Source organism: Geotrypetes seraphini, chromosome 7, assembly GCF_902459505.1.
Source record: "Geotrypetes seraphini chromosome 7, aGeoSer1.1, whole genome shotgun sequence".
NCBI lineage: Eukaryota > Metazoa > Chordata > Amphibia > Gymnophiona > Dermophiidae > Geotrypetes > Geotrypetes seraphini.
The window spans coordinates 163327037-163352114 of NC_047090.1; the positions used below are offsets into that span (position 1 = coordinate 163327037).

Genomic DNA, 25078 nt, shown 5'->3' on the forward strand with positions numbered 1-25078 from the left:
TGTCCACAGTATTTTACAAAGCCTCTGCATTTTATAAAATACTAGCTGATGCCCCGGCATTGCACGGGTATTTAATTATAGCAATAACACTGTAAATGGATTCAAATAAAGATACTTTATAGTGGTGAATGAAATTATTTTTTTACAGCTTAATAAAAAGTACAATATTCAAATTATAATGTGAAATATTTGACAAAATGAATACAATACAACTAACGCAAAACATGATTATAAACAACAATTTTAGTTTCACCTCCTGGAGCAAGAACATATAAATTATTGGGTGAACCCACCCTTGAGAAAGCAACATAGAGTTGTGGGCCGCGAGACCCCCAGAACATATCACCCCAGGTAGTGAGGGATCTGCATACCAAGTTTCGTTCAAATCGGTCAAGCCGTTTTTGAATTACTGTGAGAATGGCAGCTTTTTACATTTTTTCCATTGACATGAATGGGTAAAATCTGATTTTCTGTTTGTAGCTCCGCCCACGTGTGCAGGTGGGCCGCGAGACCCCCAGAACATATCACCCCAGGTAGTGAGGGATCTGCATACCAAGTTTTGTTCAAATCGGTCAAGCCGTTTTTGAATTACTGTGAGAATGGAAGCTTTTTACATTTTTTCCATTGACATGAATGGGTGAAATCTGATTTTCTGTTTGTAGCTCCGCCCACGTGTGCAGGTGGGCCGCGAGACCCCCAGAACATATCACCCCAGGTAGTGAGGGATCTGCATACCAAGTTTTGTTCAAATCGGTCAAGCCGTTTTTTGAATTACTGTGAGAATGGAAGCTTTTTACATTTTTTCCATTGACATGAATGGGTGAAATCTGATTTTCTGTTTGTAGCTCCGCCCACGTGTGCAGGTGGGCCGCGAGACCCCCAGAACATATCATCCCAGGTAGTGAGGGATCTGCATACCAAATTTCGTTCAAATCGGTCAAGCCGTTTTTGCGTGATCGCGGCACATACACACACACATACATACACACATACATACCTCCGATTTTATATATATAGACTAGCTGATTACCCGGCGTTGCCCGGATATTTATTTATCCCAAAATGTCCAACCCCCTACATGTCCCACCCCCTATGTCCCACATGTCCCACCCCCCATGTTACCCCCCCCAACATGTCCCATATGCCCCACCCCCATGTCCCAACCCCCTACCCTCCACATGTCCCAAAGGAATGTCCCTCTCTATGGGGCTGAACTTAGACTTAAACGGCATCAGGAGTGTCGGTATTCATCTCTGCGAGCCCGAAAACTATGGGTTGGACATTAATATCTGTCGCTTTTGATAATTTTAACATATCACCCCCTTCCCACCCCCACAGTATTTTACCCCATCCCACCTGCACAATATTTTTCCCCAGATAGTAAGTCATATGTGTACCAAGTTTGGTTGAAATCTCTCCATGCGTTTCAGAGTTATGCTGAGTATTCATGTGTGAGCCCGAAAACACTATGGGGTAGATACTAAAATCTGTCATTTTCAATCATTTTTACATATCCCCCCTTCCCACCCCCACAGTGTTTGTCCTCAGATAGTAAGTAATGTGTATGTCAAGTTTGGTTGAAATCTGTCCATGCATTGAAGAGTTATGCTGGAACATACATACATACACACACACACACACATATATTCAAATTATAATGTGAAATATTTGACAAAATGAATACAATACAACTAACGCAAAACTTGATTATAAACAACAATTTTAGTTTCACCTCCAGGAGCAAGAACATATAAATTCTTGGGTGAACCCACCCTTGAGCAAGCAACATAGAGTTGTGGGCCGCGAGACCCCCAGAACATATCACCCCAGGTAGTGAGGGATCTGCATACCAAGTTTCGTTCAAATCGGTCAAGCCGTTTTTGAATTACTGTGAGAATGGCAGCTTTTTACATTTTTTCCATTGACATGAATGGGTAAAATCTGATTTTCTGTTTGTAGCTCCGCCCACGTGTGCAGGTGGGCCGCGAGACCCCCAGAACATATCACCCCAGGTAGTGAGGGATCGGCATACCAAGTTTCGTTCAAATCGGGCAAGCCGTTTTTGCGTTGGCAGCTCTTTACATTTTTTCCATTGACATGAATGGGTGAAATCTGATTATCTGTTTGTAGCTCCGCCCACGTGTGCAGGTGGGCCACGAGACCCCCAGAACATATCATACCGGGTAGTGAGGGATCTGCATACCAAGTTTCGTTCAAATCGGTCAAGCCGTTTTTGCGTGATCGCGGCACATACATACATACATCCGATTTTATATGTATAGATTAGCCAGTGCTTACTGGTAGGGAAATGCTTACCTAGAGGTGGTAAGATTTTCTGCTACAAACTTGTGCAACTGAAATTTAACCTAAGATCAACAGGTCCCCAAGGAAGTTTCCCTTACTTCCTATGGGGAAACTCACTTTGATATACGAGCAATTTGGTTTACGAGCATGCTTCTGGAACAAATTATGCTCGTAAACCAAGGTTCCACTGTATTTGCCTACCCGAATTTAAAATCGTGTCGATATAAGACTTTTCTGGATAGGACACTTGCATCTCAGGCTGGCAAAATGCACACTTGGGTCTCCTTTTACTAAGGCACGCTAGCGTTTTTAGCGCACACAGGAAATTACCACGCGCTACGCTTCTAGACCTAACGCCAGCCCAATGCTGGCGTTAAGGTCTTGCACGTGCGGCAATGTAGCACGCGCTATTCCGTGCGTTAAAGCCCTAACGTAGCTTAGTAAAAGGAGCCCGTGGTTAGGTGTAACTACCTCTCAGGCTTTGTCCTATTGTTCGTTTAAGAAACTGGTTAAGAACAATTTGTTTGATAAACTTGTCACATGACATGATTGCTTTATTTTAATGTATTTCCTGTATTTTTAACATCATTGTATTTTCACTGTTTGTCCAGTTTCTCTTTTATGTGAACCGCCTAGAACTGCTGGTATGGCAATATACAAGAATAAAGTTATTATTATTATTATTATTATTAATGAGGCAGCATTATGGGTTTCCCTGCTCTGTTGTCATTTGTTTCCCCCTTCTTAGTAGCTTGTAGGTTTTGGTTGGGTGTTTGGTGGCCACTGAATATATTTTAAGCACTTATTTATAAGTACGGGGTTTGTGGTTTGTTTTTGTTTTTTTGCCAGAGTGGGGTTTTCTCCTCTATTGTAGGAGTTTTTACCCTCTGGTTTGGTTTCCCGGAGCGGACCTGTGATGGTCACCAATGCTCTTTGGTGACGTTTTTACTTCTTGAGCTTTCATCCTATGGATTTTGAGGTCTATGTTGTGCTCTATTCATTTGACCACTTCACACTTAACGATTTAGACACTTCCTCTCTTTTGAATTACGTTAAACAATGAAGGGGCCATTTAAAAAAAAACCCCAAAAAGCCAAATGCATTCCCATTGTGAATATTTTTGGGCTGCCCAGACCTCACCCAGAACATGCCCCCTCTGAATCGGTGCATTCTGTGCTAATGCTACCTGTAAACTGATGCATGTTAAAATTAGTATTTATATGTGCATGCTTTTTTTTGGGGGGGGGAACTGTATGTCACCTGAAAAATCAGCACCTACTGCTATTCTACAAACTGCATCCAGAGTTAGGTGTGGTTTTTAGAATACACATAGGCCAGGATTTTATAAATGGCGCCGTTCACAAAAGCAGAGCTGGTCATGTGTCTGTCACATGATGGCACCATTTCTAGAATCGCAGCCACGTCACAGATAGACACTTGAAAAGCAGGCCACTGGCTTACATTCAAGGCTTACATTTCCAGCGCCTGTCTGTGATGAGAATCGCGACTACAGAGGCTCCTCCCAATGCCTAAGGGTACTTCCAAAATTAACCACACCTATTTTATTCTTAGGCGCCAGGAGGTGCCTCCATAGTCGCCGTTCCAGCACCATGTGTGGAAGCACCATCTTTTTTAATGAAACGTTGACTTGCTTGTACACGAAACAATCAATGTTCGCTTCGATTAAAGACAATTGAACCAATTAAGTTAGGCGGCGGTAAGGCAACTACGGACGTCTAACTTTCGGCAGCTGTGGCAGAATCTGGCCCATACCGCCCAGCCACGTGAATAAAATTTAGGGGCGGCCATTTACACCAGTGAAAACCAGGCATAAATAACTGTGCCTAAATTGTACACAGATCAGGCGTGTGGAGGAGTGTGTGGTGCAGTGGTTGGAGCTATAGCCTCAGCATCCTGGGGTTGTGGGTTCGAATCCCGCACTGCTCCTTGGGTCCCTGAGCAAGTCACTCAGTCCTCCATAGCCCCAGGTACATTAGATAGACTGTGAGTCCACTGGGACAGATAGAGAAAATGCTTGAGTACCTGATTGTAAAACCGCTTAGATAACCTTGATAGGCGGTATATAAAGAAACCTAATAATAAATAATAATATTCTATAACAGTGCACCTAACTTTTAGGAAGGTCCGTGACCCCCCCCCCCCCCCCCCCCATGCCTCTGCCCTAGCCATGACCCCTTTTGAGATCTGCCCACTAGAATTTACATACAGCAATTTATAGCATACAATTAGAAATTTGTGCACATAAATTCTAATTAGTGCCAACAATTGCTTGTTAATTGGCAATAATTATCACAGACTGGCTTGTTAACTAATTAAGTTGTGTGTGCCAAATTGGAATGCACCCAGATTTGCATGTGCAACTTTAGTCGTGGTATATAGAAACGGGGGAGGGGGTGGTGGAACGCCAGCATTTACATGTAGAATTGTAGCATAGGGCTTCTAAAATGACATCTGTCATCAAACGTTGCCAAAACAAATCAGCCTACAGCCCTGAAGCCCTTCAACTTTTGTACATCTTTCCAGTGAACTAATTGACGGTCTCTCTTTTTAAGTTTCTCCCGTACTTACTGTGATTTATTATAACGGTGCAAATAAAACATCAGCACACGTTCTCTTTACCAGGAAAGCAGTACGTTAAATTCACTATCTCCACCTATAAATCACCAAATCTCCAATTTACTTTCTGAAAGAGAATCAATATAACCCTTTGGGATTTGTAATTATCTGGTGCTCCTATTCGCTGTGAAAATGAAAGTCGCTAGACTGAACGACTCAAACCTCGCTTTCATATGTTTCAGTCGCTCTTCCTTTTCTTTTGCCACTTTATTTATTGATAACATTTCTATTCCGCTTATAGTCTTAAGGCACGTTGAAAAAAACTTCCCTCTCTGTCCTAAGCGGGCTCACATTCTAAACTACAGGGCCTAATGAAATACAGAAAATGAAAAAATATTATAAATATGTATATATTCAGCAAAAAACAAGCAAAAAAAAAATAGAAATTAAGGGCTCCTTTAACAAAGGTACATTAGGGCCTTAACACGGGGAATAGTGCACACTAAAATGCTGTGCACTAGCCGCTACCGCCTCCTTGAGCAGGCCGTAGTTTTTCGGGTAGAGGGCGCTAATCCGGTGCGTGCACTAAAAACGCTAGCACACTTTTGTAAAAGAAGCCCTAAGGAAATAAAACAGGAATGCAAGAAATCAGAACATAACCCAACAGAGTAAAAAACAAAATAAAATAATGAGCAGCCAGGTTTGCTCATAGGTGGGTAAAAAGTACATGACAAATGGCACATGGCGTAAAAGGTTCCAAAACATTATTGTTTATTAATTATTCATATTAATTCTCAAAAGATTATTACGTCACCGGGAGATCTTTACAGATGCCAAACGCTGGCCTTCCTGACAACGACCTCAACCTGATAATTCGTTGCTCCCCAATATGTAACTTTTGTCTTGCATGACATCATTATTTGTCAGCCAATCCATTAACAGAGGCTGTCCTTAGATTTGGACAAAAGAAATTCCTTCACAAGTTTTTCAAACTCAAAGACATAGTTATTTAAAGTCATATTTTTGTTTACATTAATTTCTGAATATGCATAAACATTTTATAACATAGCCAAAGAAACTTTGAATCCAAAACTGCTTTCTGTGTCAGACAACAAACTTGCTTTGGAAAACTGACAGTTTCAAGTTTCACTGACACACACACAGAAGACCCAGATCCCTTCCTATACTAGAGGTCAGAGGGTTTCCCTGGTAACAGTGTTCCTGGCTTTAATCTAACCATTTCCAGATGTTGCCTAAGGATTTCTTCTTAGAGTTTCTTACATCTTATATATCTAATATAATAAAACCCTAAGCACGCTTGCGCACACTTACCTGCGTGGTTCCATTTTTCATGATCTGTAGGTCCCTGGCAGGCAAGAGTGCGCATGCGCGCTTTGACTCCCTCCCTCACTGTAAGTTCGCCGCCATTGTCGTCCCCTCCCCCGTGCACCCTTTCCTGGTGCACACAAACCCCCATTGACGCTCCCACCGTGAGACGCACAAACCTCCCGGCTCCAGCAGCGGCCGCATCACACTAAAGACGCTGCTTTGCGGCCTTCCCATGCTCTGATTTCCTCTGCCGGCATCTCTGATGATGTCATCAGAGATGCGGCAGAGGAAATCTGCTGGACCAGAAAATATAATATAATATAATATAATATAATATGCTCTTCCTAACCAGCTCAAGCACATCTGTTATCAATTTGCCCATGAGGCTCAAGGCGGGAAGCTGAACAAAGACACAGAGAGGACAAAGAAAAGCAGAGAACCAAGATGGGAGTTCTTTACCTGATTTCCTCTATGATTCTGGCCTACCTAACACAAATAGTGAATTCCCCTTTTCCTATGCTATATATCGGTTTCCTGATCTTTTGTTTATTATCTTGGCTTTTTCAAAGTTTTAAATGTGTTTGCATGTATATAAGACCCTCTGATCAAAACTAGGAAGGTCTCTGTCACGCCCTGCTAATGCTTCTACGTAGTATACGCCAACTCAGGCCTCTTCAATAAGCAAAGTCCAGTCGGTAGAAAAAAAAATCCAAGCTTCATTCCAGGCTGATTAGGGTTACCAGATGTTCAGGAAAACTCGGACACGTCCGCTTTATAAAGGACTGTCCGGGCTCCCAGACAGGCTATTCAAAACCCAAGTCTGTACTTTCACACCAAAGTCTGGATTTCCTATGTAAAATATGGCAACCCTAAGTCTGATGGAAAGTTGACTGAAGGATCGATGAAAAAACCCAAAATGGAGGAACAGGAAGGAATGACAAACTTCAACGCAGGACATCAGGGCTCTCCGACGTCGATGTAAAAAGGAGCCGAGAACATCAGGCAGGACCGGGGATATTCAAAATGTCCACCAGCTGAAATAAAGAAAATTAGGGGCATGTTTATTAAAGGCCATTGGGATTTGGAGTTAACTCGGATGTTAGTGCACACTAACTGCAAATGAAATGCTTTTCTTTTTGAGAGTGTGTTTTATGAGAGGTTGTGCTTTAATGTAACCATCAATTAGGGTTATCAGATTTTCCAAATGGAAAATCAGGCCCACCCAATTCCACCCATCCCCACCCTGTTATGCCCCCCTGCCTTTTCTCATCGGACAGGAGGGCATCCATCTCTTTTCTTCTCTTCCCTGCCATTCATAGGCACCATCATCTCCCTTTCCCTTCCATGGGAATCCCCCTCTCTCTCATCACCACTCTGTACTCACCATTCCTATCCTTTCCTGTCACCATTTTCCTTGTTTTTTCCATCCCCATTTCCAGAATCTGGTCCTTACCTTCCCCCCATCTGCTCCTCTTTCTCCCAGCAAATCTTCCTGTGTTCCTACCCGTTCCCTCCCTCCTCCCATGGTTATCTCTCTCCTCCCTCCCCCTTCCAACATGGCCAGGTACCTCTTTATCCCTCCCTCGCACCTGCAGTCAGGCATCTCTCTCTCCTTCCTCCCTCCCCCTTGGTTAGGTATCTTTCTTCTCCCTCCCTCCATGGTCGAGTGTCTCTCTCCTTCCTCCCTCCTTAACTCCTATACTCCCCGTCCGGGTGGTCAGGTCTCTCTCTCCTCCCTCCCTCCCCCTGTGGTCAGGTATTTCTCCCTCCCTCCCTCCCTCCATGATTGGGTATCTCTCTTCTCCCTCCCTACCCCTCGTGGTCAGGTCTCTCTCTCTTTCTTTCCTCCTTCCCCCTGTATTCAGATCCCTCTCACCTTTCATAGCCTGCCAGTAGTGCTAGCAATTAAAGCAGAGCACTGCAGGCAGGCTAGCCGGCTCCAATCTCTCGCGGTCTCTCCAATCCTTGCTACACAAAACAGAAAATTACATCAGCTGTTCCGTGAGAAAGATGGAGGTAGATATATAGTGGACCATGGCTTGTGGTGACAGGTGGAGGCAGATTGTGGGCAGCTGCAGGTGGAGGCAGGTGGTGGTGGCAGACGGCGCTGAGGAGGTAAGGGGCCTGCGTTTTTAATGCACATTGTCTATTTAATGCATTAATCGCATTATTAACATGTTAAATGTGCAGCTCTAGTTTTTACACCTACCCTGCATCTGGCATCTCCCCACCTCTGAACTCCATAGCTTCTCAGCATCTGTCCTCTTATCCCTGAACCCCGTCCCTCCCTGGTGTACCTTACAGGCATCACCAGTGCCAGCAGAGTTTCACTTTTGTTGTTGGGGCAGGCCATCCAGACTTACCTCTGCTGCATCCTGTCAGACAGGAAACAGGAAATGACATCAGTGAGGGTGGGAAGTGGCAGAGAGGCATATTTACAAAAGGGCTTTCGGAAACAGGAGAGCAGATGCTGGGAGCACAGTTGAGAGTAGGAGAGGGCAATTACATTACATTACAGATTTCTATTCCGCCATTACCTTTCGGTTCAAAGCGGATTACAAAAAGAGTTATGGAAGAAGGGTTACAACGTTAGATCAGAGAAGGTTTCCAAGAGAGGGAAAAGTAGGATCTGGAGTTAGGGAGGGGATGGTAAGAGGGGGGTTAAGCTTTGTGAGGCAATGTGGTGCTGTCGCTGGGTGGGCCTGGGCCTACCTAGGCCCATCCATAGCTACATCACTGGCCTGTTCTATAAATGAATGCAGGCCAGAGAATACAACCGTGAACACATGTCATGGGAACATATGAGACACATGTCATGGGAGTTAGGAGCTGTGCCTTATAGATTAGAGCACCTCCAGATGTGCATGTAAATTTTATTGAATGCCAATTAACATCAATAATTGGTTGCTAGCACCTAATTATTGATGGTTCAGAGCTCATTATCCAATTTATTTGCATATGCATCTTATGTATTTATTCAGTGTTTTAGCCCGTCCTCCCAAAAGAGCCCAGAATGGGTTACAAGTTTACATCCAGAATTTAGGTTAGCGATAAGATAATTGGAGTAAAGTCTTCATTAAGGATAAGACATGCATATTTTGAGTTAGCGACAAGGTAGCTGGAGTAAGGGCATTAAATGAGGCTAAAGCAATTCTAACGATATGGGTACAGTCTTCATACAGTAGTAGGGCAATTTCTATATACAATATGAAAAATCTAACATAAGTGTTGGGACTAATTACATCAACAAAATGATTGATAAGACAACTTTATCGATAAGGGCACAGACGTTTTACAATAGTATGAAATCTAACATTCAAGTTGGGACTAATTGCATCATCAAAACAACAACTTATTACAACAATATGAGGGTTTTAACAACTCTTTATAAATCATCGGGGGTGGATCCCGCAATAGCATACGAGGCAATTTAGTCAAGGTTGGTTTAGGGCAGGGGTAGGGAACTCCGGTCCTCGAGAGCCATAATCCAGTCGGGTTTTCAGGATTTCCCCAATGAATATGCATTGAAAGCAGTGCATGCAAATAGATCTCATGCATATTCATTGGGGAAATCCCAAAAACCCGACTGGATTGCGGCCCTCGAGGAGGGACTTTGACACCCCTGACTTACATCAAATATCATCAAAAGTGTACAAATCTTCATTCACATTCAGAAATCACAGAAGGCTTTTACCAAAGCAAGGAAGTATAATAAAAACTGCTATTTTTTTAACTCTTGCATATTTATTTATTTAAAAACTTAATAGACCCAAACAGTTGTTACAATTTATTGTGGCTAAGGAAGGGGGGGGGGGAGGAGTAACCATAGGACCAATGGTGAATCCGACAGCGGTCTCTCTTATTTCTATTATGTCCTGATAAATGATTTGTGTGATTTCCATTTTTTGTTGTTTGCTTAGGTCTTGGATCATTGTGGACAAAATAATGAATGTAAAATTTTACTTTCAATAATTCCTTGGATGGGGATACCATCCATGCTCCCTGTATTTTAGTTTTAATCTATATTCAAGTTGAAGTGCTTGTCTAAAATGTAAAATCTGAATAAAAATAAAATTAAAAAAATAAAAACTTAATAGACCGTCTGGAGTCACAGCAGTTTCCAAAAAAACATGCATAGATCAAAACCAAAAACAATACAAATCCATTCTTCAAAATAATATCAACATGTATGAAAAAAAAAACCCTACATATTCTTCAGTAACGTATTTTTAAAAATGTTACAAAAATGCCCAAACAACGTTAGGAAAGACAGATCAAAAGTAAGTATCTACAAACAGCTTGGTTTTCAACATCTTCTTAAAGCTGTAGTGATCTGCACATAATCTTAGTTGCCCGGTAAGCTTGTTCCAATATGATATTCCAGCAATATAAAAAACATTTGAAGTTGAGTTGCCACATATCTTACATATCAGGACTACCAATTTCATTTCCCCCTCAGAGCGCAATGCCTTCAGAGGTTTGTAAATATCCCAAAGATTAAACCAAAGTGGTACATTGTGATATACTATTTGATGTACACTTTGAATTGAATTCTTTACTCCATCGGTAGCCAGTGCAAACTTTTCCAATGTGGATTTATTAACCCAAAGCAGTTTACAATACTTCGAATAGTAATCAGATACTCTTTTAAGTATTTCCCCTATCTGTCCCAGCAAGCTCACAATCTAACTTTGGTACCTGAAGCAATGGAGGGATTTTGGGGCTACTAGATTCACTAAACCTTCCGATCCTGTACCGACGATCGCAAAACCAGTTTTACTGGTATTGTGATCGTTCCCCGACCCAATTCACTAAACTGCTGCCCAATCAATCTCCTATCCGATCCGATCCAACCCATGCAAATTAGCAAAACCCCATGCAAAATAGCCAAGCGATTGATTCACTAACAATTGCTTGGCTATTTTGCATCGAGTTTTACGATTGTCTGCTGCAGATCTGTAACTATGTTATTGACAGGACTGCCTGGTTTAAAAAAAAATTTTTTTAATGGCACTGATATTTTGCATGTATCACACACACAAAATATCAGCCTGATTTAACTTTTTTTTTTTTAAAAAAAAGCCCTCCCCCTCCTGACCAAGAACCCCCCTTTCCCCTCTCTCCCCGAACAAAAAAAAAAAATCCCCCCCACCAATGCCCGCCACCGCCACTTGAAAATTATGGCCGTAGGGATTCCCACTCCCTCCTGCCATTGGGCCCACTCCTGACTCCTCCCCCCCAAAAAAGAAACAGCAGGAGGGATGCCGACTCTCTCCTGCCACCGGACACCCCCTCCCTGTTCCTCACCTCCTCCCCATACCTGTAAGAGGGCTCAGTCCCTCCTGCTCCTATGACTCCAGCGCCGCATCTGAGGCCCCACCCCGGTGCATATGTGATGCACGGGGAAGAGCCTATGGCCCTGATTGGCTCAGGCGCCTCGGGCTCCTCCCTCGGGAGGGGCCTGAGGCGCCTGAGCCAATCAGGGACTTCCTTAGGGAATAGCCTAAGAAAGTCCCTGATTAGCCATTGCTTTGGCACCTCCATGCAAATCATTTGCATACAAAAAAGATAGTGAATCAATTGCTGTTTTAAAATCGGCCAGGAATCGGCCAACAGCGATTGAATCGCTATCTTTAGTGAATCTGGGCCTAAGTGACTTGCCTAGAGTCACAAGGAGCAGGCTAGGATTAAACTTGCAACCTCAGGGTACTGAAGCAGTGGCTCTAACCACTAGGCCACTCTCTCCCTCTTGTCCTCTCCCCTGTGTTTGGTTCGCTATGTGTGTGTGTGTGTGTGTGTAGATTGGTTCTGTTGTGGTAGTTTCCTTATTTTGTAATGCAACAGTTGTTTGGTTTATTTTACTTATGGTGCATATACATTTTTTTTATTTTTTTTCATATTTTGTTTGTTTTAGCTTTGGGGCTAATTTTCCTATATCCTGTGTTTTATGACTACTTGAAATGTTTTGCGTCTGAATGGGAAGCAGTAGGCACTTATTTTGATAATAGCTTGTGGATATATGTCAAAACTATAGTTGATTAATAAGCAGGTATACGAGTCGAACAGATCACTAAAGTGCTTATAGGACCGTCAGAGGTGATTTCTCAAAGCTGCGTTTGAATGAGAATAAAGTGTTGGACTGATGACTATCAATGTGTTAAATATTCTCATTCAAACGCAGCTTTGAGAAATAACCTCTGACGGTCCTATAAGCACTTTAAGTGACCTGCTGGATATATCTGCTTATTAATGAACTACAGTACTCCCCCGAAATTCACAGGGGTTCCATTCCAGGAACCCCCACGAATTTCAAAAAAACCACAAATGCAGTTTTTCCACTTGTCAAAAGGCAGGAGAGGGCAGCTGGAGCACCAGTGGGTGAAGAAAATCATTCACGGTCTGCTCCGACCGCCTTTTCCTGTAGTAAAGTCGGGCTGCACCAATCAGGAGCGACCTTGACACGACGAGGCGGTCAGAGCAGACCGCAAATGAGCGAGACCGCGATTCGCGAACCATGAATTCACGGGGAAACACTGTATTGCCTTTGAATGTTACATGTTTTATTGCACTTTTATTGTTCAGTGTTTCGGAAATTGCCAGTAGCACATAGTATATTTGATCAGGCATCATACAAATCTGAATAGATAAATATCAGGTCCTTTGCACTTTAGTAATTAACGCAAGACTGAAACTGTCAGTTTAATGTTTCCACACAGCAGCGTGAATTATGATTTCCATTCACTGCCGAAAACAGCAGACAAAATTTAAGACAACCCTTTCCTCCGCAATAGCGCACACACACACACTGAATAGCAACGAAGCTGGTATATTTATACGAAATCACACAGTGCTAAGAATGTGACAACCAACTCCAAGCGTTGAATCTTTTTAAGGAACTTATGAATAAAGTGTTTCTGGAAGGGTGTTTCAACAGATGGCTGCCCTAATTAGCTAGTGATCCAGAGCCCTCTGTTATATGAAGAAAAGATGGAAAGAAATATACATTTAGAAGCTGTGTAAAAGTACATATTTCCATTGCAGTCTGAAACTATCAAAAGGCTTATACATCCCAGAGGCAGCCATCTGAGCAGATTTGGGGGAGAGATTCTCAAAAGCCTGATTGTAGCCAGTCTTACTTGTAAGGTAGCTCAGCCTCCGAAGCTCAGAAGGGTTCTCAGGGGCTTCTACCAATCATGGTAACAGCCACCGAGAACCCGATGCAAATGTATTACAAGGCACTTATTAGAATTAAAACAAGCAGTCCTTGCAATACTCAGAAGGGAACGCCCACATTAGAGAATGACACAGGGACAAATTTTTCCCCGTCCCCACAGGAATTCATTTTCCCGTCCTGACGAGTTCTTTTCCTGTCCCTGCCCCATTCCTGCAAGTTCTGTCCTCATCTGCACAAGCCTCGAACACTTTAAAATCCTAAGTAGCAACATTCTAGAGCTCAGATTGTGATGTCATAATGCCTCATTCCACCAATGCCTAAGCTCTGTCCTCATCTGCACAAGCCTCGAACACTTTAAAATCCTAAGTAGCAACATTCTAGAGCTCAGATTGTGATGTCATAATGCCTCATTCCACCAATGCCTAAGCTCCGTCCTCATCTGCACAAGCCTCAAACACTTTAAAGTCATAAGTAGCAACATTCTAGAGCTCAGATTGTGATGTCATAATGCCTCATTCCACCAATGCCTAAGCTCTGCCCTCATCTGCACAAGCCTCAAACACTTTAAAATCATAAGTAGCAACATTCTAGAGCTCAGATTGTGATGTCATAATGCCTCATTCCACCAATGCCTAAGCTCTGTCTTCATCTGCACAAGCCTCAAACACTTTAAAATCATAAGTGTTCGAGGCTTGTGTGGTTAAGGCAGAGCTTACAGGAATGGGGCAGGGAGAGGGACAGCGACAAAAGTCATGGGGACGGGATGGGGAAATTGAGTTCCTGCGGGGGCTGGGACACATTTGTCCCCGTGTCATTCTCTACACTGCACCACTCTAGAAATCAAAATGTAGTAAAGGTGAGCCAAGTATAGGACAATCAAACCATTGTGACATCACTGATGAGGTTGGCTCTTAGGCATTGGTGGAATGAGGCATTATGATGTCACAATACCAGCTCTGGTTATCAGAGGCTGAAACCTATTTATTCAATTTTCTATACTGTTCTCCCAAGTAGAGAATGACATGGAAACAAATTTTTCTCCATCCCCACAGGAACTCATTTTCCCGTCCTGATGAGTTCTTTTCTTGTCCCTGGCCCATTCCTGCAAGCTCTGTCCTCATCTGCACAAGCCTCAAACACTTTAAATCATAAGTGGTTAAGGCAGAGCTTACTGGAACAGGGACAGCGACTAAACTCACCGGGATGGGATGGGGAAATTGAGTTCCTGCGGGGACGGGGAAAAATTTGTCCCCATGTCATTCGCTAGTCCACATCTTACTAGGTCAAATTTTCCGGCAGGTCTTGAGCTGCCGGTAGCGTTTGTGCATCTGTTATGTGAGGGTATGTGCCGCGCCTATAGTCAGAATGGAGCTATTAGGCGCGGGACACACGCTGGTGTAACAGACGCACAATAGCTGCATTCATACCAGGAGTTTAAACAAGCAAACAAAAAAATAAAACCAAACAGTTTAATAAGCTGCTTTCAAGCTACGGCGATCGGGAGCTGTACTGGACCTGCGCACAAGAGCTGTGCCTACTGCTTAGCTCTTCTGCGCATGCACCAGGCACAGTTCCTCTCCCTTTTACCGGGCTACTCAGCAAAAATAGCATGCATTTAATTTGTGCTGAGCATAGCTCTGCAAAAAAAAAAAAAAACCGTACCCAACCTGGTATTATTTTACTAGGTTGTCGGAGCTATGTTCATCTGCCCTTTGCTGGGACTGGTAACAAGTTTCAAGTTTCAAGTTTATTATATTATTTGATTGAACGCTTTTCAGAATACAAAGCGTTTTACAAAGAAATAAAATTGGATTTCTTAAATCACAAATACATCGTAAATAAAATAATTACTTTAAAAAATAAAAAACAAACCAGGGTAACAAACCACATGAAACAATAGGAGAGGAGGAAAAAAGAAAAAATACAATTAAAAAAAAAATAAAATGTATTAATCAGATTAGGTTAGAACATAAGGAGGGTGTGAGGAAAAGAATTTGAGAACAGGAAAATCTAAAGAGAAAGGGTAGATAATCTGAATTTAATAAAAGATGATGAAATTCGGAATCAACCGGAAAATAAACTTTTAGTTAAAGGCTTCTTTAAAAAGAAGACACTTTAAGCTATTTTTAAATTTTTTCAAATCCTGTTCAAGTCGTAAATATAGAGGGAGTGAGTTCCAAATAGTTGGGGCTGTAACCGAGAAGATCAGGTCACGGCGAGTACCAATGATTTTTAAAGAGGGGACATATAGGGTAGCTTGTAAGGATGATCTGAGAAATCTTGACGGACTATAAGGAATCAGGAGCCTATCTATAAATGCAGGAGTATTATTTCTTAATGTCTTAAAGACTAAAAGAGCTATTTTATATGTTATCCTATATGAAATAGGTAACCAGTGAGCGTTTTGAAGCAGAGGTGTGACATGATCGAATTTTTTTGAACAACACATTCCTTGGTTTATTGACTGCACATGCCACATCTGTCCCTGGTGCTAGTATTCAAAACCACTGGCTGTATAAGGAGAAAGAACGACTTTGCATAGCGCCCTCCCCCAACACAAACTTGGGCAATTGGAGGCTAGGTTTAAACAGTATGCCTCATTTTGAAACAGCACAGGCCTGAATTGGTGCTTTAGTCACATTGGCATGATTTTATTTTTATTTTGGAAGTGTGACAAAATAATCTTTTTAAAAAGTGAAATTAATTTAAGAAAGTGGAAAAAGGAGAACGTCCCAGCCCTACAATTTATTTTCAGCTGCAGTAAAAATAAATCTGATGTTAGCACTGCCATTGAATATCGATGGTATTAGAGAGGGATTTGAAAAATATTTTCTAGTTCATTGACTATGGGCTAGATTCACTAAGCAAACCGGTCGTGTACCGATCGGTTTGCAACCCCTTTGCGACCCGATTTCCCTCCGACCCAATTCACTAACCTCTCCTCCGATCCTATTCCGATCCGTGCATGCAAATGAGGGGAAACGGCATGCAAAGTAGGCAGGGACGCGATTCACTAAACAAAACTGGGACACTGACTGGGCTGGCCGATCAACAGAAGAAGCAACTGCTGAGGACCAGTCGCACACATCCCTGCCGACTCTCCTGCTCCATTGCCGCCCTGAAATCTCCTGCATTTGTTGGGGGGGACAACATTTTTTGACAGGCCTGCCTGTGTTTTCTTTTTTTTAACCCATGGCACAGATATTTTGCGTGTGCCGAGAGCCCCCCCCACCCCCCGACAAATACGATCCCCCCCGGTGCCCCACAAATGGCAGGAGCGATGCCCACTTTCTCCTGCCACCAGCCACTCCACCCAACGCTGCCCTCCCCGCCCATGCGAATATGGCAGGAGGGATGCCAACTCCCTCCTGCCACCAACCGACTCACCCCCCGACCGGCCCGACTCTCCCCCTGGCCCAGTCCGACCCAATACCCCCTGTACCTAAAAGTTGGGAGGAGGGTGCTCAGTCCCTCCTGCTCCATAGGCCTCCAGTGGTGGGAGCAGGAGGAAGCGCAAAGTCCTCCTGCTCCTTCTCCTCCGCCCTGCCCGATGCGAATGTGGGCCTTAGGCCCCACCACATTGCATCATGTGATACACAGGGAGGAGCCTAAGACCCTGATTGGCTCAGGTGCCTCAGGCTCCTCCCCCCTTGGGAGGGGCCTGAGGCGCCTGAGCCAATCAGGGATTTCTGTAGGGCTGAGCCCTGATGTCATTCCATAACTTTTTGGGCTCTATATCTCCTGTATCAAGGCAGGCAAATTTGTTGTCTAGTTTTATCCAATAATCTGATGGAATATTTACAGTGCAAAGTTTTCTGTTTATAGACGCTTTTAATCCTTAATTTAATTGCTATTTACTCTGTACAACTCCCTTTTACTTCAGTCAGCTACATATTTATTTTGTTTTCCCATCCATTCTGTGTATTTACCCTTATTTACCCCTTCTTTCCTATTATAAATTGTATTTCTTCCCCCTCTTTCCCAACGTTTCCTGTCCAGATTTGTCTGGTTTGTTTTAAATTGATTTTAATATTTTATTATATTATTGTTAATTTTTATTATGTATTTTCTGTAAATGTAAATCGCTTAGTAGTTACGATAGGCGATTAATCAAATATTGAATAAAACTTGAAACTTGATCTTCTTGGAAGCTTTACTTTGATCTTGCATGTCAAAAGCTTGTGGTCTCTTCCTCAATTTGTTCCTGGTCAAAACTGCAGATTTCCATCTCAGTCCTACGCAGATGTAGTCAATTTGATTTTGATACATGCCATTTGGAGAGGTCCATGTGTACTGTTGATGTTTGTGGTGTTGGAAATGCTTACTCATGATTGACAGTTGGTTTGTTTTGCAAAACTATTCCAGAGTATATAAATATTCAAAACCAATGGGAAAAACAACATCTATTTCTTAACTGAAAGAAATTATTTTTTAAATTGGTACAGAAGTGGTGGGTATTCCACTCATCAGTCTGGTGTTCAAGCTGCCTCTCTGGCCATCCCAAGCTTCACGCTGGCACTACAATAGCCTCTTTCAGTGGGTTCCTTCCAACCCTCACTCTAGCATCATCGGAGATTTTGACTTCACGCCTGTGGGAAACTCACAGCAATTTCTTCCTTTCCTGCAAGAATCCTGCAAATCCAGAAGGCAGTGCGTCTGTGGATTCCCAAGCCATACCCACAGGATTCCCACAGGTTCTGCAGGATTCCCACAATCCCCATTCCCACGCTTTTTCAAGAAGAGAAATATTTTACTCCTTAGTGCAGGAAATGGTTTTACATGTTACTACAGCAAATGTAGTACTACAGAATTACACACTTTTTAACACTATTTTTATGCTATTTTTTTAATAGTATGGGGAATTTTAGCACCCAGTTCTAACATAAGGTAACTAACATAGTAACATAGTAACATAGTAACATAGTAGATGACGGCAGATAAAGACCCGAATGGTCCATCCAGTCTGCCCAACCTGATTCAATTTAAATTTTTTTATTTTTTATTTTTATTTTTTTTTCTTCTTAGCTATTTCTGGGCGAGAATCCAAAGCTTTACCCGGTACTGTGCTTGAGTTCCAACTGCCAAAATCTCTGTTAAGACTTACTCCAGCCCATCTACACCCTCCCAGCCATTGAAGCCCTCCCCAGCCCATCCTCCACCAAACGGCCATATACAGACACAGACCGTGCAAGTCTGCCCAGTAACTGGCCTAGTTCAATATTTAATATTATTTTCTGATTCTAAATCTTCTGTGTTCATCCCACGCTTCTTTGAACTCAGTCACAGTTTTACTCTCCACCACCTCTCTCGGGAGCGCATTCCAGGCATCCACCACCCTCTCCGTAAAGTAGAATTTCCTAACATTGCCCCTGAATCTACCACCCCTCAACCTCAAATTATGTCCTCTGGTTTTACCATTTTCCTTTCTCTGGAAAAGATTTTGTTCTACGTTAATACCCTTTAAGTATTTGAACGTCTGAATCATATCTCCCCTGTCTCTCCTTTCCTCTAGGGTATACATATTCAGGTCTTCCAGTCTCTCCTCATACGTCTTCTGGCGCAAGCCTCCTATCATTTTCGTCGCCCTCCTCTGGACCGCCTCAAGTCTTCTTATGTCTTTCGCCAGATACGGTCTCCAAAACTGAACACAATACTCCAAGTGGGGCCTCACCAATGACCTGTACAGGGGCATCAACACCTTCTTCCTTCTACTGACTACGCCTCTCTTTATACAGCCCAGAATCCTTCTGGCAGCAGCCACTGCCTTATCACACTGTTTTTTCGCCTTTAGATCTTCGGACACTATCACCCCAAGGTCCCTCTCTCCGTCCGTGCATATCAGCTGCTCTCCTCCCAGCATATACGGTTCCTTCCTATTATTAATCCCCAAATGCATTACTCTGCATTTCTTTGCATTGAATTTTAGTTGCCAGGCATTAGACCATTCCTCTAACTTTTGCAGATCCTTTTTCATATTTTCCACTCCCTCTTCGGTGTCTACTCTGTTACAAATCTTGGTATCATCTGCAAAAAGGCACACTTTTCCTTCTAGCCCTTCAGCAATGTCACTTACATACATATTGAACAGGATTGGCCCCAGCACCGAACCCTGAGGGACTCCACTAGTCACCTTTCCTTCCTTCGAGCGACTTCCATTAACCACCACCCTCTGGCGTCTGTCCGATAGCCAGTTTCTGACCCAGTTCACCACTTTGGGTCCTAACTTCAGCCCTTCAAGTTTGTTCAACAGCCTCCTATGAGGAACTGTATCAAAGGCTTTGCTGAAATCCAAGTAAATTACATCTAGCATATGTCCTTGATCCAGCTCTCTGGTCACTCAATCAAAAAATTCAATCAGGTTCGTTTGGCACGATTTACCTTTTGTAAAGCCATGTTGCCTCGGATCCTGTAACCCATTAGATTCAAGGAAATACACTATCCTTTCTTTCAGCAACACTTCCATTATTTTTCCAACAACTGAAGTGAGGCTCACCGGCCTGTAGTTTCCTGCTTCATCCTTGTGACCACTTTTATGAATAGGGACCACATCCGCTCTCCTCCAATCCCCAGGAATCACTCCCGTCTCCAGAGATTTGTTGAACAAGTCTTTAATAGGACTCGCCAGAACCTCTCTGAGTTCCCTTAGTATCCTGGGATGGATCCCGTCTGGTCCCATCGCTTTGTCCACCTTCAGTTTTTCAAGTTGCTCATAAACACCCTCCTCCGTGAACGGCGCAGAATCTACTCCATTTTCTCGTGTAACTTTGCCGGACAATCTCGGTCCTTCTCCAGGATTTTCTTCTGTGAACACAGAACAGAAGTATTTGTTTAGCACATTTGCTTTCTCCTCATCACTCTCCACATATTTGTTCCCAGCATCTTTTAGCCTAGCAATTCCATTTTTTATCTTCCTCCTTTCACTAATATATCTGAAAAAATTTTTATCTCCCTTTTTTACATTTTTAGCCATTTGTTCTTCCGCCTGTGCCTTCGCTAAACGTATCTCTCTCTTGGCTTCTTTCAGTTTCACCCTGTAGTCCTTTCTGCTCTCCTCTTCTTGGGTTTTTTTATATTTCATGAACGCCAACTCTTTCGCCTTTATTTTCTCAGCCACTAGGTTGGAGAACCATATCGGCTTCCTTTTTCTCTTGTTTTTATTGATTTTCTTCACATAAAGGTCCGTAGCCATTTTTATCGCTCCTTTCAGCTTAGACCACTGTCTTTCCACTTCTCTTATGTCCTCCCATCCTAACAGCTCTTTCTTCAGGTACTTTCCCATTGCATTAAAGTCCGTACGTTTGAAATCTAGGACTTTAAGTATCGTGCGGCCGCTCTCCACTTTAGCCGTTATATCAAACCAAACCGTTTGATGATCGCTACTACCCAGGTGAGCACCCACTCGAACATTAGAGATACTCTCTCCATTTGTGAGGACCAGATCCAATATCGCTTTTTCCCTTGTGGGTTCCGTCACCATTTGTCTGAGCAGAGCCTCTTGAAAGGCATCCACAATCTCCCTACTTCTTTCCGATTCCGCAGTCGGAACATTCCAGTCCGCATCCGGCAGGTTGAAATCTCCCAACAGCAGAACCTCCTCTTTCCTTCCAAACTTTTGGATATCCACAATCAGATCCTTATCAATTTGCTGCGATTGAGTCGGAGGTCTGTAGACTACACCCACGTAGATAGAAGTTCCATCTTCTCTTTTCTCCCCAGGTCCCTTGCATTTCGGTCGCTTGGATATTGATCTTTACATAGAGAGCTACTCCTCCACCTTTATGACCATCTCTGTCCTTCCTAAAAAGATTATATCCCGGTATGTTTGCATCCCATCCATGTGATTCACTGAACCATGTCTCTGTGATAGCAACAATATCTAGATCTGCCTCTAATATCAGGGCTTGCAGATCATGAACTTTGTTGCTTAGACTGCGAGCATTTGTGGTCATCGCTTTCCAGCTATTTTTCAGCGATAATCTCCTTTTTCGTATGGATTTTTGTGTCGTTTCACTTTCCGCTGCAATACTAAGAAATGCTGCTTTGGCCTTTTAGATTGCAAGCTCTTTGGGAACAGAGAAATATTTACTGTACCTCAATATAGCTCACCCTGAGCTACTGCTACTAAAAAATATGCAATTTCCTTCACCCATCTCTCCCCAAAACCACCTGAGAAAGAGGGAAAGGCATTTAAGAATGTAACACCAGCAGACAGACAGATATATAATGAAAAAAGCAACTTATTGCTTTTCTGGCAAACTATACATATTAAAGAACTCCATGGGGAAAAATCTGAAAGAACTCGAATGAGTTATTAATTACAGACCTGTTGACTCAACGTCCTGTACTACACTAAGAAATCCTGCACTAAGTGAAAGTGAGATGTTTAATATAAACATGGCTGCCACTGTTCCAGCTGTTTCCCAGCAAGGCCCTGTTGGAACTCAAGCTTAATGACTAGAAAACTGTTCAGAATAACAATTAACGTATAGTTCCTGACTTAGATTTAGTGCTATTTTTAATTACTTCACGTCGGAATTCCTTATAATTTTTTTCCCTCTCATTCAGCTCTATTTTGGGGGTTGAAAATAGACATAAATTACATGTTAGAGGCTGTTTATCATTTTTTTTTCCCCTCAGAGTGATATACAATCTCATCCCCCAGAAATCTCCAAGTATTCCATCACAATTAAAAGCTCCTCTGAAAAGTTTATCCAATTGACTTCTAAGGGTACCATTTACAGGTACTTCCAAACAAGTTTAATTTAGTTTCACACGAGACGTTCAAAATACTGAAAGGCATCGATAAAATAGAGCAGGAAAATAAATTATTTACAATTGTCCAACGTGACACGGACAAGAGGACATGGTTTGAAGCTAAGGGGGGACAAGTCCAGGACAAATGTCCGTAAGTTCTGCTTCACGCAGCGAGTGGTAGACGCCTGGAATGCTCTCCCAAAGGAGGTTATTAAGGAATCCACTGTGCTAGGATTCAAAGGCAAATTAGACGCACATCTCCTTACGAGAGGCATAGAGGGATATGGGTGACTAAAACTACATCAGGTGTATACTTGACTGGGCCTCCGCGTGTGCGGATCACCGGACTCGATGGACCATGGGTCTGATCCGAAGATGGCAGTTCTTATGAGCTTATGTTCTCCATCTTTCCCTTTTCCATCCCTCATGTCCAGCACATTTCCTCCATCGCCCTACGCCCCCAGGAATGGACAAAACTGGAGAAGGAGAAATGGCAAACTGGCAGCAGACTTTGGAAAGAAAGTTAAAAGAAACAGATTGAAACCAACACAACTAAAAAAAAAAAATTAAAATGCTATTGCAACAAAGGCAGAAAAGTTTTTATGAATTAAATGGAATTTGAAAGCTTTAGGAAATATGCATCTTTGATGTCCTTGTATTTTGCTCAGTACTAGAGGAAATGCATCCCTGATTCAGTCCTGCATGTAGAATCTGACTTCTTGGGGTTTTCAGTTACATTTCTATTTGCATATTTTTAATTTTTATTTATAGTCCATTTGGTGAGGATTTGTGTGACTGAGTCATGGTATTCTGCTAGGATGTAGTGATCTGTAGCAGTCCCGCTTGTTCTGTTCTCTTAATTAGAGATGTATTGTTGATTGTTCATAGAAAGGGTTGGTGTCACCTGACATCTGGCAGTACTTTTATGGTTTAACTGGTTTGCTCTAGTCACTGAATGTGATTTTTGCAGGGTTTGTAGTGCTTCATAATGTACCTAGAAGTTGGCATTGAAAACACATCATGTAGAAATCCGGTAGCCTATCTGTAACCTCATTCATACGTACACGGTGCTCAAACACTTATAAAGTAATTGTTGGAACACAAGAGACGCTTGTGGAAGGGTCATTTACTGTACTCTCACTAATAAGTGAGGGAATATAGTAAACCTGTGAGCAGTGGCGTACCAAGGGGGGGGGGCGGGAGGGGCGGTCCGCCCCGGGTGCCAGCCCTGAAGGGGTGCTCCCGGCCTTGCCGTTCAGTCCCCCCACACCCCCGAAGGACCGCTCGCCCAACTGACCTTCCTGCACCACCTGTGAAGCAGCAAGCAGCAGGATCGCGAGGTCAGCTATCCCTGAGCTGCTTGGGCGCTGCTTCCTGCGCCGCGGTCCCGCCCCTCCTCTGACGTCAGAGGAGGGGCGGGAATGCGGCGCAGGAAGTAGCGCCTAAGCAGCGCAGGGATAGCTGACGTCGCGATCCTGCTGCGGCTGCTTCATAGGTGGTGCAGGAAGGTCAGTGGGGCGAGCGGTCCTTCGGGGGTGGTGGTGGTGGTGGGGACTGAACGGCAAGGCTGGGAGCATAGGTAGTGCTGCTTCATAGGTGGTGCGGGGAGGCCTGGGGGGCGAGCGGTCCTTCGGGGTGGGGCGGGTGGGCAGGCAGACAGGCATTCAAGGGGGAGGGGGGGTGACAGGCAGGCAGGCCTTCAAGGGGGGGGGACAGGCCTTCGGGGGGGGTGCAGACCTTCAAGGGGGAGGGACAGGCCTTCAAGGGGGGGGCAGGCAGGCCTTCAAGGGGGGACAGGTCTACAAGGGGGTGGGCAGGCCTACAAGGGGGTGGGACAGGCCTTCAGGGGGGGTGCAGGCCTTCAGGGGGGGTGCAGGACTTCGGGGGGGTGCAGGCCTTCAAGGGGGGGACAGGCCTTCAAGGGGGGGGACAGGCCTTCAAGGGGGGGACAGGCAGGCAGACCTTCAAGGGGGGGACAGGCCTACAAGGGGGGGGACAGGCCTACAAGGGGGTGGGACAGGCCTTCAAGGGGGGGACAGGCCTTCAAGGGGGGGACAGGCCTTCAGGGGGGGTGCAGACCTTCAAGGGGGGGGACAAGCCTTCAAGGGGGGGACAGGCAGGCAGGTCTTCAAGGTGGGGGGGACAGGCCTGCAAGGGGGAGTGACAGGCCTTCAAGGGGGGGACAGGCCTACAAGGGGGTGGGACAGGCCTTCAAGGGGGGTGCAGGCCTTCAAGGGGGGACAGGCAGACCTTTAAGGGGGGACAGGCCTTTGGGGGGGACCCTGGTTTAGAAGTACACGGAGAGAAGGGGGTGTTCAAAGAGACGTGCATATGCCAAACTTTTGGGGGGGGGATAAAGAAATAATGGGTCTGAAAATAGAGGAGAGGGAGAGAAATGATGGACCATGGGATTTAGGGAGGGAAGGAACTGAAAGGGAGAGAAATTGGATACAAGGGATGGTGTGGAGGAGGGATAGAGATACTGGATAGGAGGGTAATTGGGAAAAGAAAGGGAGAGATGGTGGACTCTGGGGTAGTGGGGAAGGAGGGAGAGATGCCGGATGAAAGGGTAGTTAAGAAAAGGTGGATCTGTGGAGGGAGATGAAAAAAAGGAAAGATACCAGACTTCCTGGGGAGGGAAGGGAATTGGAAAGGGAGGACAGAGTTGGCAGATGGATGGTTAGCATGCAGAAAGAAGAAAGAAGGAGACCCTGGCAAGCAAGTTATCAGAAGAAAACCAGAGCCTTGGACCAACAAGATTTGAAATATAACCAGACAACAAAAGGTAGAAAAATTAATTTTATTTTCTGTTTTGTGATTATAATATGTCAGATTTGAAATGTGTATCCTGACAGAGCTGGTGTTGGACTGCAAACGTGAGCTAGGATTTAACAGAGAGAGGAAAAGTCCTTTTTGTTTCTTTATTTTATTTACACCACA

General features: G+C 43.8%; 2 protein-coding genes across 4 annotated transcripts in view; one reads left to right on the plus strand and one right to left on the minus strand.

The window, feature by feature from the left end:
* BEGAIN (brain enriched guanylate kinase associated) overlaps positions 1-25078 on the plus strand; it is a 205462-nt gene that overhangs the window by 139761 nt on the left and 40623 nt on the right. The window lies entirely within an intron of this gene.
* WDR25 (WD repeat domain 25) overlaps positions 6594-25078 on the minus strand; it is a 260069-nt gene continuing 241584 nt past the window's right edge. Inside the window, exon 8 of the mRNA XM_033951544.1 lies at positions 6594-7244. The gene's annotated coding sequence lies outside the window, so the exon portion shown is untranslated. The remainder of the gene's footprint in view (positions 7245-25078) is intronic.